This window comes from Condylura cristata, unplaced genomic scaffold (genome assembly GCF_000260355.1).
Source record: "Condylura cristata isolate star-nosed mole 26May11 unplaced genomic scaffold, ConCri1.0 scaffold00014, whole genome shotgun sequence".
Classification (NCBI taxonomy): domain Eukaryota; kingdom Metazoa; phylum Chordata; class Mammalia; order Eulipotyphla; family Talpidae; genus Condylura; species Condylura cristata.
In genome coordinates this window covers 548,500-565,920 of record NW_004567115.1, presented here as the reverse complement: position 1 = coordinate 565,920, position 17,421 = coordinate 548,500, and positions in this window count along the sequence as shown.

Below are 17,421 nucleotides of genomic sequence, written 5' to 3'. Positions count from 1 at the left end.
AGTACACTGCTGAGGAGAGAAGGGGGCAGGTCAGGAGAGGTCTGCTGCACCATGTGGGTCACCTTCGGGACAGGCGGGGATGGAACTCATGCTGAAGTGGCTTTAGCTTCTTAGTGCTGTGTTTTAACCTGCTGCACTACCAGGGAGGGCCCTTTTATGGAAGATTTTATGGTCAATATTTTGTACTTTGCAAAGAAATAACTATGAGTAACTTTTGTTAAATTTTCTGGATAGTAGAGTAAAATCATTGAGGATTTTCCATCATACATTAATACTGTAATTTCCAAGAATTTTCAGTGTTACTGAGGTAAACTATTACTCCCAACTAGAGTCTCTCTCAAAATAGTCATAATTTGACATCTATTGATTATCTTTTTAGTGCTAGTTTTTGTGCTAGAAATTTTCATGTATATTAAAAACAAAAAATGAATACTGAAAATGATACCAAATAAAGGCATTATTAACCTCATTTTGTATGTGAAGTAAGGCTTTAAAAACAATGCTTAACTTGTTCAAGAACTAGAAAAATAGGTTCAAGATTTTCATAATCTTACAAATGTTTTTTACCTATCTTCACCCTTGTCAGATACACTGCTATGCTTTAAGCCTCTTTTCTTTATTACAAATTGATATCAAATTTAGACAGTCTGATTCCTTGGTAGTGGTTCCCTATTGTGCTCTTTTAAAGACACACTGGTTTTAGTGGAAGAGATAAACCAGCCAGCCAGATTAGGTAGCCAAATCATTGAACAATATTGTTGAACTGTGTCAGGGAAGGGCACCATGCATAGTTAGTTAGTTCTGGACAAGTCCAAAAAGACATCTCTAGGGATACTTCCATGTCACCAGTGGCTATGAAAACTTGGGTGAGGGCATATAGGATGATTTATTATTTGGAATGCTGTTTAGTGATGTGACAGGGAACAAAGAAGATATGTTTAACCTGAAAAATTCAACAAAATTGGGAAAAGGAGAGGAGTTGAGCAATTTTCTTTTCTTTGTTTATCCAATTAACGAAAGCACCTAAAGATGTCTCCCCAGACAATTAAATAATTAAATTTCATTCCTTAAAAAACGTCTCTGTTAACCTTTCTCCTAGGGAAAAAAAAATGTACTCATAAAAAATATTCCTGAATACATTTGTCTCTAGTAAAGCTGATTTTCTTGCCAAGGGCTTTTAACTATATCAGGATTTTTTGCAGGGTTCCAGGAACTGGGAAGAGTCACTGGGATACTTTGCTCATTGGATGCTTCTGGCCTCAGCTTCCTGTTGTCAATAGCAGAACTGAGGAAATCCGCAGGATGCCTGTGGGACAAGGTGACTCAGGAGGAAACACTCCACCTAAAATAGTCTCTGAGTCACTTTGAAATAAGAGTTAATATATGATCCTGAAATTAATGCTATAAGTGATGGGAAGAAGAAAGGAAGTACTTGAAATAATGTTTTAATTTTTTTTTTTGCCACAGAAACAGAAACTTCACTGCAGAAATGGTTAATATCCAGTGAGAAGTTTTATTTTAGAAATTCAGAGGGGATGAATCCTGATTTTCTGAATTGGCTGTAAAGTGTTTGTTATCGTCTAACCAAGGGATCCACAAGAAGTAGGTATTTCCTTAAAAAACATTTAAAAGTCAGCAGGAAACCTGGGTTAATAGGAATGGACTGTTGCGGATGCTGTGTCCATTATTTTTGTGTTTATTCTCCCTCTAGAATTATTTGGCCCCAAATTTCTACAGTGCTTCTAGACTCTAGATTTATCTCTAGCTTCTGGCAAAATATTTAGTATATTGCCTATTGTGAGAGGGGAAGAAGTATATAATTTATATTCGAAGTTCCTCAAGTGATATTCTTTATTTGGAATGACCTCTCAGGCCCTTATAGCAGTTCTTTACTCATTCATTTTGGTTTTAAACACTTTAAAATCCATTAATTCATTCCAGCTATTCACAGAGGGAACACGAACTGAGTCCAGTCATTTATTCTTTAAATGTGTCCTGTGTGATTACTATCTAGTGGGGAGACTGAAGCAAAGAACACCAATTCAGAAGATGCTCTGCTGAAAGTCTAGCGGTGGAAATAGAGAAGTTCAACAAAGGATTTAGAATGCAAAATGGTAAATCTCCAATAGATTTAAGAAAAATATTTTTGAATGTACAGAAAGCTAAGAAGTCAGGGGATATGCTTTGGAAAGGTGGGAAAAGAACTGGGCCACCACGATCGAGAAACTGGTTTCTGGGCAGAGAGACTTACTTGAAGTTAAGTGAAACTTGAAGTTAGGTGAAACCCATGTAGGAAGCTTGCTAGGTTTGGAAAACAATGGACTAGAATACATTTGGGAGATATTTGGAAAATTACAAATATGGATTATATTAGGCAATAGTAGACTTTTGTTTTAAATTTATGGTGTGTATAATAAGACAGCTAAATGTATAAAGTGACATTTATGAATGTAATGGATGATAGATGCTACAGTGTCATGGATGATTCTCCAAAGATTTATGCTAAGTGAAAGAAACCAAACTGCATGCTTTATGATTTCAGCAACATGACATTCTGAAAAAAGCAAAGCATTGGTATAGGAATCATTTCAATGATTACCAGAGGATGGGATGGAGGGATGAGTTGACTATTAAAAAGGGGCACATAGAAATTTCCGGGTGATAGAATACTCTAGATATTGTGCTGATGGCAGTACGTCATATGTGTTTATAAAACTGTACCTATAAAGTACAGACTTCACCATATAGAAATTATATCTCAATATCCTATGCCTAGGGTCTGCTTTGCTGAGGGAAAATCAGTACCTTATGAAATTCTGTGGAGGAATTTTCCTGATGCCAGGGTGGTTCTGGACCCAAACTGGGGCAGTGGGAATTCAGCACACTCCAATCTGGGAAACTGGGAACCCACAGTGAGGCACAAGCCCAGTGAATATTTCATTTTGCCCCCACCCTCAGAAAAGATCAAAGATAAGCCCAGTGGAGCCTATCTACAAAAAAATAAAAAGCTCTATAGCACAATAAAGGACTTTAGCGTAAACTCACAAATCCTCCAGGAAGGCAAACCAACAGTGCATTTATTTCCTAGCCCTGCAGAAGTGTCAGCTGAGGCAAGGGGGGGGGGAAATGATAGCCATGTGGGAACCCATAATGTTATGTGGGTACACATGTGCCAGCTACACGCAGTGCTATCTTTGAACCAAGGGCAAATTAGTTGAAGACTGTGAGTCTTGAGGTCTGGATATTGCCCTTCCCATGGGGAAGGCCTAGCATCATAGATCATGACCTCCCCAGAGGAAAGAAACAATAGGAGGTAGGGAGAGAAGTAAGGATGACAAAAACACAGACTGCAGCTTACTCTGGAACAAAACAAGAAGTAGAGATGACTGACATCACCTCTGAAACCAAGGTTGAATATTACAGCCTGCCTAACTCTAGTACTTCCTACATCCATCACACACCAAGGAAACTTAAGAGGACAAAGGTAAATTCACAGTGCCCCATCCACACACACACACACACACACACACACAAGCACACCCATATCTAAGCACACTAACACACTTACCAAATAAAACAATTTACATGCCTAGAAAAGAAGGAACATCTCAACACAAGGTGAAAACACAAGATGAGAAGGGACAGATGTCCCAGGACAAAAATAGTATAAAGGAACCAATAGAGAAACTATATGAATGACTTCAAAACCAAGTTTAAAATGTTGTTAGAGACTGGAAGTTCAGTCAAAGGAAGATAAGCAGACATAGGCTCTCAGAATTCTTTCTGAGTTTTGTGTAGGAACAAAAAGTTCTTCACTAAAGAGACTGAATACATAAAAAGATCACAAAGAGATTCTGATCAAATGCAGACATATGTGAAGAGTGCTTTAAGTAAAATAAAAAAGGCAGAAGAAAAAATTTCAGCAAAGAATTGAATAAATTAAACATTTAGAAGAGTCTCAAAACAAAGGAAAAATAGAGAAACGGTGAGAAATATCAGACTCATTTAGAAGAAGAAATCCAAGAATGATTGCACCATACAGGTACATCATTATCAAGCCATCAAAAATCAAAGATAGAGAAAGAAATTCAGGGAGCATGGAAAAAGTAGTACCTTAAAGGGTCCCTAAAATAGGATTTCTCCATATTTCAGCCCAGGCAAGAATAGAGTGGAAGGAAATATTCAAAATTCTAAATGACCAGAGTTGTCAGCCAAGAATTCTCCCTCCTGAAGAGATTATAAAGCTTTCCTCAGACAAACAGAAGTTAATGGAGTTACCATGACCAGACCTGGTCCTCTGTTAGTACTAAAAGGAGTTCCAGAAGAAAAGAAAATCTGAAGCATTAACTCTTTAATAAAATGACAGGAGCAATATAATACCAAGAGCAAGAGTACTATGATTTAGCAACCACATTCTAAGAGGGGAGAAGAAATGGGCAGAACCATTATAGCTAGTGTCAGAGAGTAGACACCAGCTCGTAAAGTATCTAAAAAAAAAAAAAAATAGAAATTCAAGTAACCTCTGTTGACATACACAGACAAAGAAGCAAAGAAATTGATCAAAATGTAAGAAAAGCCATTCAGAACGAGTGGAGTGAAACAAAGGGAAAAAGAAACAGGAAAATAAAGCTATCAAACATAACTGAAAATAAACAATTCATATCAATAATCATGCTAAATGTGAATGAATTCACCAGTAAAACGACACAGGTTCACAGGTAAAAAAAACTCAGTCATCAGTAATTAATTTACAAGAAACCTATTCAAAACCAAAAGGTAAAAACAAACTAAAAATAACAGGCTGGAATAAGGTCACATATGTTAATAACTCAGAGATTAAATCAGGCACTGCTGTTCTTATACAGAGTAAGCTAGACCTTCAATTAAAAAAGACTCTACTGATCCAGGGAACAACTTACCAAGATAGAACTCATTAATAATGATGCTCCAAATACAGGAGCCCCTACTTTCAGAAAGTGACTAGTAATAGAGCTAAAACAATATATCAACAAAAATGCAACTGTCATGGATTTCAGCACGTTGTGACACAAAGGGATAGATCATGGTAGTGCAGACAGTAGCAGAGGGAGCAAAGGCGTGTTCCTGAGCCTTCGGTGGCCTTTTCAGGCTTTTAATGATCTTTCTACACCACTTGTACTTTGGCAACCAGGCGTAGGGTGGCAAGGTGACCAGAGGTCAGGAGGCTAAGCAAGCCTCCTAGGTCCCTAGCTCCTGGAGAATCTTTACTCTTTGGGACTCTCTCTGAAGTTCTCTTGTGGTTCCCCCCCCACTATACTGTCCTCTGCCGCACCCCATCTTCTGTGACACCGCCCTTATGTGCTCAGCCTCCAGGCTCAGGTGTGCCTACTTACACATGTCCACACCATACGCCTGGTAGCCACCATCAGGCATGCGGACACTGAGTCCAAGCTCCCAAGCACCTCCTGCATTCAGAACTGCACGTGATGGCCATGGAGACCAATGACAAAAAGCCCGAGCATCTTCTTTTACCCACAATCATCAGAAAAAAAATAATAAAGGAATGCAGATCTTAAATGAGTAATTCAATCATGTAGATTTACTGGACATTTACAGAGTTTTCCATTCTAAAAGCAATGAATGCATTTTCTTCTGCATTATACACAGAACATTTTCCAGACCAAATAACAGTAGGCATAAAAAAAAGTGTCAGAAAATACACAAAAGTAGAAATGATAGCAAGCAGCTTCACAAATCATTACTCTATAAAGCTAGAAATCAACCACAAAAGGAATGCTGGAACAAACCATGCTGGAATAAACCAAAATATAGGGAGACAAAACAAAATGCTTTTGAACAATCCTTGTAACAGTGAAAAATATATAAAAATCACCTGGAGTCTAATGAAAATTTGGAGACAAGCCACCTAACTCTTGGGATGCATTAAAAGCACTACTGTGTGGGAAGTTCATATCAATACAATGCCAAATAAAATAACAAGATCTCAATTTAACAATCGATTCTGCAGATGAAGAAATTAAAATAGAACAATTAAAGCATCCCAAAACCAGTAGCAGTTAAGAAATTATAAGAATTAGAGCAGAAATCAATGTAACAGAAAACAAAATGACAGTCCAAAAGATCAGTGAAACAAAGAACTGACTCTGAAAAAATAAAGTTGACAAGCTATTAGCTGTGTTCATGAATTAAAGAGAAAATTTAATAGAATCAGAAATGAAAGCTGTAAAATTACAGCAGGTACTATGGAAATATACAGGCTCATAAGAACCTATTATAAAGTTTATGCAAACAACTTGGACAACCTAGAAGAAATGGCAAATTCCTTCTCATACAATTCCTCAAGATTGGACCAGGATGAAAGAGACAGTTTAAATAGTTCAGTAATAAAATAGTTTCAGAAATTGAAAGTAATAAAAACCCTTCTTGAAGGGAAGTACACTGGAGTATGGTGATGGCACATGGGTGATTTGGTGATGGGAAACCCACAGGGATTACAACTGAGATGGAAAAATCCACAAGATGATGTAAAAACAAACTATTATATTATTTATTTAAAAAAAATACCCTCCCTGAAAATAAAATCCTAGGAACACATGGCTTCTCTTTCTGTGAATTGTCAGTTTATGATTTTTCTACCCCCTCCCCATTTTAGATTATGTTCTTTCTTATTTTTTATTTTTTTTTTAAGATTTATTTATTTATGCATACAGAACTGGGGTGCAGGCCAGAGATGCAGGGGCAGTGAGAGACAGAGTGGGGAGCAGAACAGGCAGATTGACAAAGCACACTGCTGAGGGGAGCAGCGGGCGGGTCAGGAGAGGTCTGCCTCACCATGTGGTCACCTCCGGGGCAGGCGGGGATCGAACTCATGCGGAAGTGGCTTTAGTTTCTTAGTGCTGTGCTTTAACCACTGCGCCACCGGGGAGGGCCCTGTTCTTTCTTATTTTAAGAAATTAGAGATTAGACCTTTGTCTGCAATATAAATTATAAAGATTTTACACTAATTCGTGACTTGCCTTTTGACTATGCTTATTATGTTTTATACTTTGTGTTGTGCAACCAGCCCAGGCTGGGCAGTTTCGTTGTTGATTCAGGCAAACTATGAGAGAATTTTGGAGGCTTGGAGTATTCGGCAGGGCTTTAGTACTGCATGAGCCGGCCAGACTCACCGGCAGGCCAGCAGGCAGGGCAGGCCAGCAGGCAGGGCGGCAGCAGCTGAAGTGGTTAACCCCTTGCACAATCCGCATTTCTTGGCCCAGGTGTCTGTATTTACATATGGGCCCCCCCTGCGCGCTGGCTTCTCTGCCCAGGTGCTCACAATTACAGGTGTGCGTGCTCCATGTTCACATTCCCAAGTGCCCCCTCCCCACCCCCACCCCCACAACAACACGTTATCACACGCGGACACGTGGACAATGAGACCTGGGAGGAAAGCAAAGCCACAGGTTGCAGCTGAAGAGGGTGGCCGCAGGAGGCAAAACGCCTAAGTACCTGGAGGATAAATGGAGATGCTCAGGCTTTCATGCTGCTGGCCTCTGTGGCCTTGAATGCCAGCCAGAGGAGGTGCTTGTAAGTGTGGGCTTGGGGCATGCATGCCTGATGGTGGACACCTAGAGTATGGTGAGGCCATACATAAGTGGACACACCTCAGCCGAGGATTGAACCTATAAGGGCGGCGTCACACAGAGGAAGGTGCAGTGGCCAAGAATGGCTGCGAGAGGACCAACCATGGCTGTGAAAGGAAGAGACCAGGAGGAATGTTGCAGAGCCCAAAGAATAAAGGTTCACAGGGGGCTGAGAGGCTTCCCAACCTCCAGGCCTTCTGCAGCCCCCTGCCTGCTCTACACCTGGTTGCCTCACTACAATGGTGTAGAAAGATCATTGAAAGCCTGAAGAAGCCTGTGAAGTCTCCAGGACTCCTTTACCCATGTGTACATGTACCCGGATGGATGGAGAACCTGCCCTGAGCTGCTTGCTGGCACAACAGTGCCCTAGATTGCTTACACCTTGCAAAAAAAGTGCCCTTTAATCTTATTGTAGACTATTTTATCAGTATTTTAAAAAAAAGAATTATTTATTTATGCATACAGAACTGGAGTACAGGCCAAAGGAGCAGGGGCAGTGAGAGGCTTCACCAGAGACTGACTGGGGAGCAGAACAGGCAGATAAATGAGGTACATTGCTGGGGGGAGCAGTGGGCAGGTCAGAAGAGGTCTGCCGCACCATGTGGTCACCTCCCAGGCTGGAGATCGAACTTGCACTGAAGAGGCTGAGGCCAGCTTGCAGGGCTGTGTCCTAACCCACTGCGCCACCTGGGAGGGCCTAATTTATCAGTATTTTTAAAATTTTTACAAGAATGGTCCTCTCACAGCCATTCTTGGCCACTGCACCTTCCTCTGTGTGACGCCGCCCTCTGGTTTTATAGGGTTGAGAAGCTCTCTCCAAATCCAATTGTGTTCTTCGATTACATTTATGGCTATTTTCATTATTATTAGATTGCGGATCCATCTGGACTTTTATCTGGTTTCTGGTATGAGATAACATTCTAATTTTATCTCTTTGAAATAGCTATCTAGTTGTCCCTCTGCCAGTTTTTAAAAATCAGTACTTGCCCTTGTGATTGCCTTTATCATTTACTAAATTTTATATATACTTAATACATATCTAATCACTTCTATTTTAGAATGTCTACTCTATGTATTTATTCGCATTTAAATCATATATAAGTATTATTCACCCATTCCCCTTGAAAAATTATTTTTCAAAAGATCGCAATGCTCATGGGTCTTGGCAGCTTATTGAATTTGGAAGCTGAAATTGAGAAAGTGTCTAGGCTAACTCCAAGATATTTTTCCTGTTTGCCTTGGTTGGAGAATAGGCTGTTTACCAACAGGTTAAGGAAGAGGTAATGGAAATGCACCAACAAAGGATGGAATCTTGGATTGCCTGAAGTGTACCCACAGGGGAAGGAAACCAGTAAAATATCTGAGAATCTACAGCTGAAAGAAGTGTATTAGTTTCCTAAATCTGCCATAACAAATTGCTAGAAACTATGATGAATTATTTCACTGTTCAGGAAACTGGAGATCTGAAATCAAGCGATGAGCAGTTTGGTTCCTTGGAGGTTCTGAGGGAGCATATGTTCTATGCCTATTTCCCAGCTTTTGTGATTACTAAAAGCCACATTAACATCCTTTTTTTTTTTTTTCATCCCAGTTGCTGCTAGTCCTCAGATGTCCCTCATCTCTTTGTCTTCTCAGGCTCTCATATTAGAATGCCAATCATTGATTTTAGGGTCTACTCTAGTCACCTAACTACTCATCTTAATTACATCTGCAAAGATCTTGTTTCCAAATAAGATCACATTCTGGGTGTCTAGGTGGATTTGAATTTAGGAGCAACAATACTTAATTCAGTAGAAGATGGGAGAAAATTAAGGGGTAGAAGCATCATGGAAATCAGCTGCCAAATCCCAGGTCTTGTGCTGGGGGGTGGGAGCGTTCACATGAAACATGACCAGAGAATTGTCCAGTGTTTGCCATCTCTTGCCCTCTGCTATCCAGTCATCCAGGTTGCTTATCATCTGCCATCTGCCGTAACCTAGAGAGTGGTCTGTTCTTAGGTCCTACGCTTGCTGTTCCCACCACCTGAAACTCTAACCCCCACCTGCCCTGCCTGGTTCCATTTAATGCCACGAAAGGGCAATTTCACTCATTGCAGATAAATGTACATTCAGGGCTTTCACTGTGCTTGCCTCACAGTAGCTTCTTAATAGGTGTTTGTTAAGTAAACAAACGTATAAAGTAAATGGCATTGTACAAAGCATATAATTCAATGAGGTTTTTTTGGGGGTATTATTAGATACTTTTCCCTTCTAAACAACAAAACAAACAGCTTACTTTTGAGTACAGATATACAGTGATATTTTAAAACATTTTGAAGTTCTGCTCTAACCAACCTTGGAAAACTCTCACATTGATATTTCATTCTTAATTTCTCACCAGTATGTTGATTAAAATTAATTTAACAGTGTTTTTCTAATTGCTAGATGGGATGCTACCTGATTTATGAACTGTTTAATAAAACCAGTAAGGTTTTTAAATCTACATAATTGTAAAACATTTTGAAAATAAAAATTTGTACTCCTATACACCTTATATGTAGGTTCATGTTCAAGTAAGTTACAGACAATACAGCACTAGTTTAAAAACATGCCAAAAAAAAAAAAGTTAGATTACTAACTCACACCATGCAGACAAACAACTCAAAATGGATTAAAGAACTAGTATAAGACCTGAAATCATAAAATATATAAAAGAAAATATAGGCAAATCATGACATACATCTCAGTAACATCGTTAAAGACACATCACCCAAGCAAAGGTAATGAAGGAAAGGATAAACAGCTGGGACTACATTACATTAAAGAGCTTCTGTAAAGGGAAAAAAATACATCACCCAAAACAAGGAGATACCCCACTGATTGGGAGAACACACAATATTAATGATAAGGGTTGATCACAAAGATCTATAAAAAGCTGAAGAGATGCACCAAAAACCCAGCAACCCAGTCAAAATATGGGCAGAAGAGCTAAAAGGACACTTTTCCGAAAAGAAAATGCAAATGGCCAACAGGCATATGAAAAAATGTTCAATATCCCTCATAATCAGGGAAATGCAAATTAAAACCACAATGAGATAGCATCTTACACCAGTGAGAATGGCACATATTAAAAAAAACTAGAAACAGTAATTGTTTGTGAGGATGTGGAGAAAAAGGAACTATTCTACATTGCTGGTGGAAATGCAAACTGGTCCAACCACTATAAAAAGCCATTTGGAGGCTTCTCAAATGCTAAAAAACAGAGCTCCCATAAGACCCAGCAATTCTATCCCTAGGAATCTACCCAGGGGCCATAAAAAAACTTTAATTCAAAAGGACATGTTTATTGCAGCACTATTTACAATAGGTAAACGATGGAAACAAATCAAATGCCTCAAAATAGATGACTGGATCAAGAAGATGTGGTATAAATACATAATGAAATATTACCCGGCAATAAAAAAGAAAAACGTATGCCATTCACAGCAACACAGATGGAGCTAGAAGGGATCATGCTCAGTGAAATAAGCCAGAATAAAAAGAAAATTATTAGATGGGTTCACTTTTAGGAGGAATGTAGAGGATCCACATAGGGATGGAGGGGAGGGGGGAAGTAATTCTAGTAAAGCAAATCTCAAAATCAACAGAGACATTATGCAGGGGAGGAAGAACTGAGTAGGATCAAAACAGAGGTAGGAAAAGTACAAGGACCATAGTGATGGTACACCATGGTGAGTGGCGATGGGAAATTCACAAATATAACTGAGGTGAAAATGTATTCATTGTATTCAATGATGCAAAATACATATCTCTATATTATAAATAAAACATAAAGTTCAAGAAATAAATAAAAGTATATTTTATTTAACACATGGTCCTTACCATGTTCCCACTACTGTTGAAGACATTTTTACCATTTTTTACCATTTAACACAAAAACCAATGATGTAGGTATTATTATTGCTTCCAGTTAATGGAAGTAAAATCAAAGGACTAGAGGAGTTAATTACTTACTTGAAGTCTCACAGCTGGTTACAGTTGAAACCAGGGTTCTAGTCCAACTATGTGACTTTAGACGTGGTTTGTGCTCTTGGTGGTCATACTTGTTGGGCCAATAAAGAAATGTTTCTCAGGCTGTTTTTTGTAGTGACCTTCCAGCCCAGGTGGCCCAGTAGATAACATGTAGCCTTGATGTGTAATCTGCATATAGAGAAAGCAGTAAATATTATGTAACCTTTATGCATAGGTTGTATATGTGAAAACATATGTAGGGCCAATGAGTTAAAAATCAGGCTTTTTTATGTCCTCCTGCCATTGGCCTCTATGTCTAGCGCCTGTGGTCCTGCTCACCTGTCATGACGCACACCCAGGCCTAGAGAGGGCCTATACAGATGGTGTCACTTTGAAGTAAGGGAGAATACAGCCAAAGAAATGCTGAGAGAAGGCTGGCCTGTCCCCCGATTCTGCATTAAAGGCCTATAAATATCTACTGAAGGTTCCAAAAGTATCTTTTTGTCCACGAGAACCAACAATGAACCTACGTGGTCTGGAATGGTTGCACAGTAAGTGGTATAGATGACAGAACAGTTCTACACAGGTGGATATGGAGCACTCCGAGATCTGGGGAGGGAGTGAGGGGTGGCAGCCTCTTGCAGTGGGCACCTCCCCAGAAAGGCTACAGGTAGGTGGATTCCCCTTGCATTTGGAATGGGCCCTGTGCAGAATAGAAGAGACTATGGACATATATAGTGCCCGTGAGACAGCAGGAACTATGGGATGGGTATTTCTCATAGCTCTAAAATTCTGCAGAGGGAAGAATCCAAGGTCTGTTAACTGTTGCATGAGATACAGCCCTGTGAAAATGGTTGAGGTTTCTGGAGGAAGAGACCCAGAGAGGTCAACCTACCATTACAGTAGTGTGGCCCCAGGCTTGCCTGGTGGTAACAGAAAATAAACACCAGCAGCCATGGCCCCAGGGAGGTCAGACTGCCACATTGCCACAGATAACTGAGTTTACCATGTATCGCTTATACACTCAAACAGAACTGGTGGACTTGGGTAAATGTTTCCATCAGAAACCTGGCAGACTGGCTGCTGATTCTGTGGGGACTGGGGGTGGACATAATTATTTGCACAGCACAGGAGATGGAGACACTGGCCTCAGAGACCCTGTGCTCATCGTTGAGTCAGAGGCTGGAGAACAGCTGGTGGTGTGGACTGGACAGTGGCTGCTGTGTGAACGGTATAGGTGATGTGGGAGATGTGCCAGAGACACAGTAAACAGAAAACATATGCTGATCTTATGCAGGAACTTCTTAAACTGGGAATGTGGCATTTTAATGAAGTTGTCTAGATGATGAATATTTCACAGCAGGAATGAAGGATTTGTGCTGTAAAATGCCCCTTCATCCTTATTTGGGTCCCTTATGGCAATTCTGACACACCATGTGGGATACCAGGTATATGACATCACCACTATTGTTAATTAGCTGAACTGAAAAGAATGCAAAAAAAAGCAAGTCTCTTAAAATCACCTATACCGGCCCTCCCTGGTGGCGCAGCAGGTTAAAGTACTGCACTAAGAAACTAAAGTCACTTCATTATGAGTTCGATTCCCGACAGCCCCAGAGGTGATCCACATGGCGTGGCAGACCTTTCCTGATGCGCCCGCTGCTCCTCCCAGCAGTGTACCTCATTGATCTGCCTGTTCTGCTCCCCACTCTGACTCTGGTGAATCCCTCACCTCCGTGAACCTCTGGCCTGTACCCCAGTTCTGTATACACCAATAAATAAATATTAAAAAAAAATCATCCATACCCGGCTGTGAATGGGTCTAGTGAAAGTAGGTGTAGGTCATGCTAAAATACATACATGGCTCAAAGTCTGGTGATTGAGGATGCACCAGCACGTCTGAGGGAAAACACGGAAGAGTTTGTGGAGCAGGTTAGCAAGTCAAGATGCTGCTCTTGCGTGAGGAGATCTCTTGCTATTTATTTAATAGTAGTGCACAAGCATGATTGATTAGATGACAATGGTGGTAGAAGCAGAGTCCAGGAGAAACAAAGGGTATTCATCTTATGGGGAACAGGACTTCAAAGGGATCAAGGCCACCAGTCATATAGGGGCCAGGGAGGACATGTCGGCCACATATGAAAGGAGAACTTCTGTGCAGATGCTCGGTGTAATTTTCAGCTACTCCCAGACCGTCTTGGACCCTGACCACACTATTACCTAGCTGTCCCCAGCCAGCTCGTGATGTAGGCCATTGTCTCAGGGCAGTCATGTGGGAGGGTCTTGTCCAAATCGTTTACACACAGATGCGTAGCGAGGCCATGCAAGCAGGCACAGACCTAGATGGAAGAGAGGCTGCAACACCAATTCACTTTTCTTTTTTTTTCTTTAAAGATTTGTTTATTTAGGCATTTATTTATTTATTTGAGGTACAGGCCAGAGGTGCAGGAGCAGTGAGAGGATTCACCAGAGACAGAGTGGGGAGCAGAACAGGCCGACTGATGAATCACACTGCTGAGGGGAGCAGCAGGTGGGTCAGGAGAGGTCTGCCACACTATGTGGGTCACCTCCGGGGCCGGGGATCTCAAACCCATGCTGAAGTGGCTATAGATTCTCAGTGCCATGCTTTAACCTGCTGCGCCACCAGGGAGGACCCAGATCGTCTTTAATTTTTAAGGACGTAAGTTGCCTGCAAATTTTTTTTTAGCAGAATTAGATATTGTTTATATCTCCACACTAGCAACAGGGTATTCTATCAAAAAATAAAATGATTCAAAGTGGTTAATAAAGAGATGAATGTCAGTGTTTTAACAATCAATGCAGTTTTTATCAACATAATGTACATTAAGTTCAAAACTTGTAATTTAACCTGCCACTACCAGAGTAAACCATCTGCAAAACACCTCATAACAATTACAGACACAACTCTAACAGTCTGGTCTAGTATGAGCCCTGCCCTTGCAATGCACAGAAGGGCTGCACCAGAAAGGACTCACCAGAAACAGAGTGGGGAACAGAACAGGCAGATCGACGATGTACACTGCTGAGGGGAGCAGTGGGTGAGACAGGAGAGGTCTGCTGTGCCATGAGGATCACCTCCAGGGTGGCTGTGGCTCATTGGCAGTGCTGTACTTTAACCTGTTGTGCCACCACAGAGGGCCACCAATGCACTTCTGTTAGAGTTATGGCAACAGTTTCAAGAGGACCAGAGTTCACACCCACCCACAAGAAGGCAGGCTGTTGTGTAGAGGAAAGCTAGGAAGTCAAGGCCCCAGGAAAAAGCCTTGCAACAGGATGACCATTTGCTGCCAAACCTCGCCCTGGATGAGACCCTTTTTCACTGCTGAATAGTATGAGGGCCCGAGGAAACTGCCCATAGGAGACAGGCTCCAAAATTACCTTTTTGTCTTGGAGAACCAAAAATGAACTTACCCGGCCTGGGATGTTTGCAAAACAACTTCTTTAACCTGGGTATAATTTTGACCATGCCCTGGCTTTGTTCATAATCATATTAAACTCAATAGGGGTTCTGGGGTGGTCACTGCGACTGAGCACTGCTATGGCTGGAGACCAGGGGGCTGCTGCTTCTACTCACTGGGTACCCATGACTGCCGCCACTCCTGCAGCTGTTGTTGCTGGGGTTGGGGGGGACCTCAGAGTACTGAGGTAGGGGGTACCCGCCTGCCTAAGGCTGTGGCTACCGTAAATGCAGTTGCCTCTTATCATCTGCTGCTTCAATAAAGACCTCCTGCTGCCCGCCTGCCCCGGGATTCCCTGTTCCTTACCCACTGGCATCTTGACCCTGGCTGGCTTTGAGCTGGTGCTCCACAATACCTTTAACCTTCTGATAGATGTGCAGTTGTCTATTTTCAAATACTTTCCCTGCAGCATGAGATGAAGAGATCCGTTTGCAGGTTTCTCTGGTGGTCCATACTTGCAAACTCCACATCTGAAATCAGCTCTTCACAATACAACACAACATATAACTGCTAGAATACACAGTAATATACACAGGCTACAAGATTTTGGAAAAAGCTGAGCCTAATTGGGCTCCCGATTGATTTAGTATTGCTAAGCCCTATATCAGCAAACAAAAACATTTTTTAAGGGCATGAATAAATATTTCTGTCCATCCTCATCGTCATCCTGTATCTCTGCCTGCCCCGTTCCCTTTCCAATCCCGCTTAACCTCCACCTCCTTACTGTTTATTAATGTCAACTAGTCTTTGTAAATATTTTGTTTTATCTGTTATGTGAATGTTCACTTTTTTTTTTTAATTCTAACTTGTTTTACTAAACATAATTCTCTCAAGCTCCCCTGATTTAGGCTGCTTTCATGTCCTACTTATTATAAATAAAGCTACCATGAATATTGTAGGACATACAGATTCTTTGATGTTTCATATTATTTTGGATTGAGGCCCAAATTTGGGATTTCTGGAATTTACATTTTTACTTTTTTAATAAAGGTAAATCCAGACTGTTCTTCATAATGGTTGTACTAATTTATATTCCCACCAGCTCTTTCTTCACATCCTCTCCAGACCTTGTTAGAGAATTTTAATCTGTAACATTCTTTTTTTTTTTTTAACTACTTATTTATGTATGCACACAGAACTGGGGTAGAAGCCAGAGATGCAGGGACAGTGAAAGAATTCATGAGAGACAGAGTGGGGAGCAGAACATGCAGATCAATGAAGTACACTGCTGAGGGGAGCAGCAAGTGGGGCAGGAGAGGTCTGTTGCATCACCTCCCGGCTGAGGTTCGAACTGGCACTGAAGCTGCCATGGCCATATTCGCAGTGCAGCCCTCAAACCCGCTGTGCCACCAGGGAGGGCCCTAATTGTGTTTTTTTTTTTTTTAATAGATTTTGCACATTAACCCCTTACCAATTATGTTATGTGAGTATTTTTCCCATTTAATAGAATGTCTTTTTAATATTGTATTTTTTCTCTGTATAACAGCTTTTTAATTCAAGACAGTTGCAATGTTTTATTTTTGTTTTTATTTTTCTTGCCATAGGGATCAAGTTTCCAAAAGATATTATCACTGATGTCATAGAACATATCAAAAAAAAATTTTTACAGTGGCATTTGGGACAAAATGGGTACCCCCAAGGTGGCTATGCTAAATGAACTCAGTTGAAAAATGAGAAATTTTTGATGATTTCACTCATCTGCAGAATATAAATACCCCCTAAAATTATACACTAACAATAGAAGGAATAAAACTTGAACTTGCCCCCCCCCCAAAAAAAAAACTTATCAGAGGGAATAGGGAAAAGGTTAGAGGGGCTGGGGAAGGGAAACAGATGGAGATTGGACATGTGTAATTTGGTGGATGGGATAGGATGTTTTCTTCTATATAGTTTATCATTGTAGGTCTTAGACATAAATATATTTTGGAGTTCACTGATTTTAATTTGTAAAATTGCATCTTTGTGTCTTACAATTGAATAACAACTCATCATAGTCATTTATTTTTATAAAAAGAGGAGTCATTTTATTGTGTAGGCCATCCTACATGAATTTTTTTTTTGCAAAGAGTTTATCATAAGTTACTGATAAGGCAGGAAAAAGAATGTGCTGTATTACTTTTGGAAAACTTTGTTTTATAGAGATGTTCTAAAAAAATGGTATCAATCATTAGAACTTTACTATTGTTGGTGAAAAACTGCTCTTGACACAGCAAAAACTATAATTTTCTAATAACAAGCCATACAGTTTCAAAACCCACAAATCTCCATTGTTATTTGATTTCATTCATATAGTATCTTATGGCTGACAGAGTGTTTTCAAACATAATC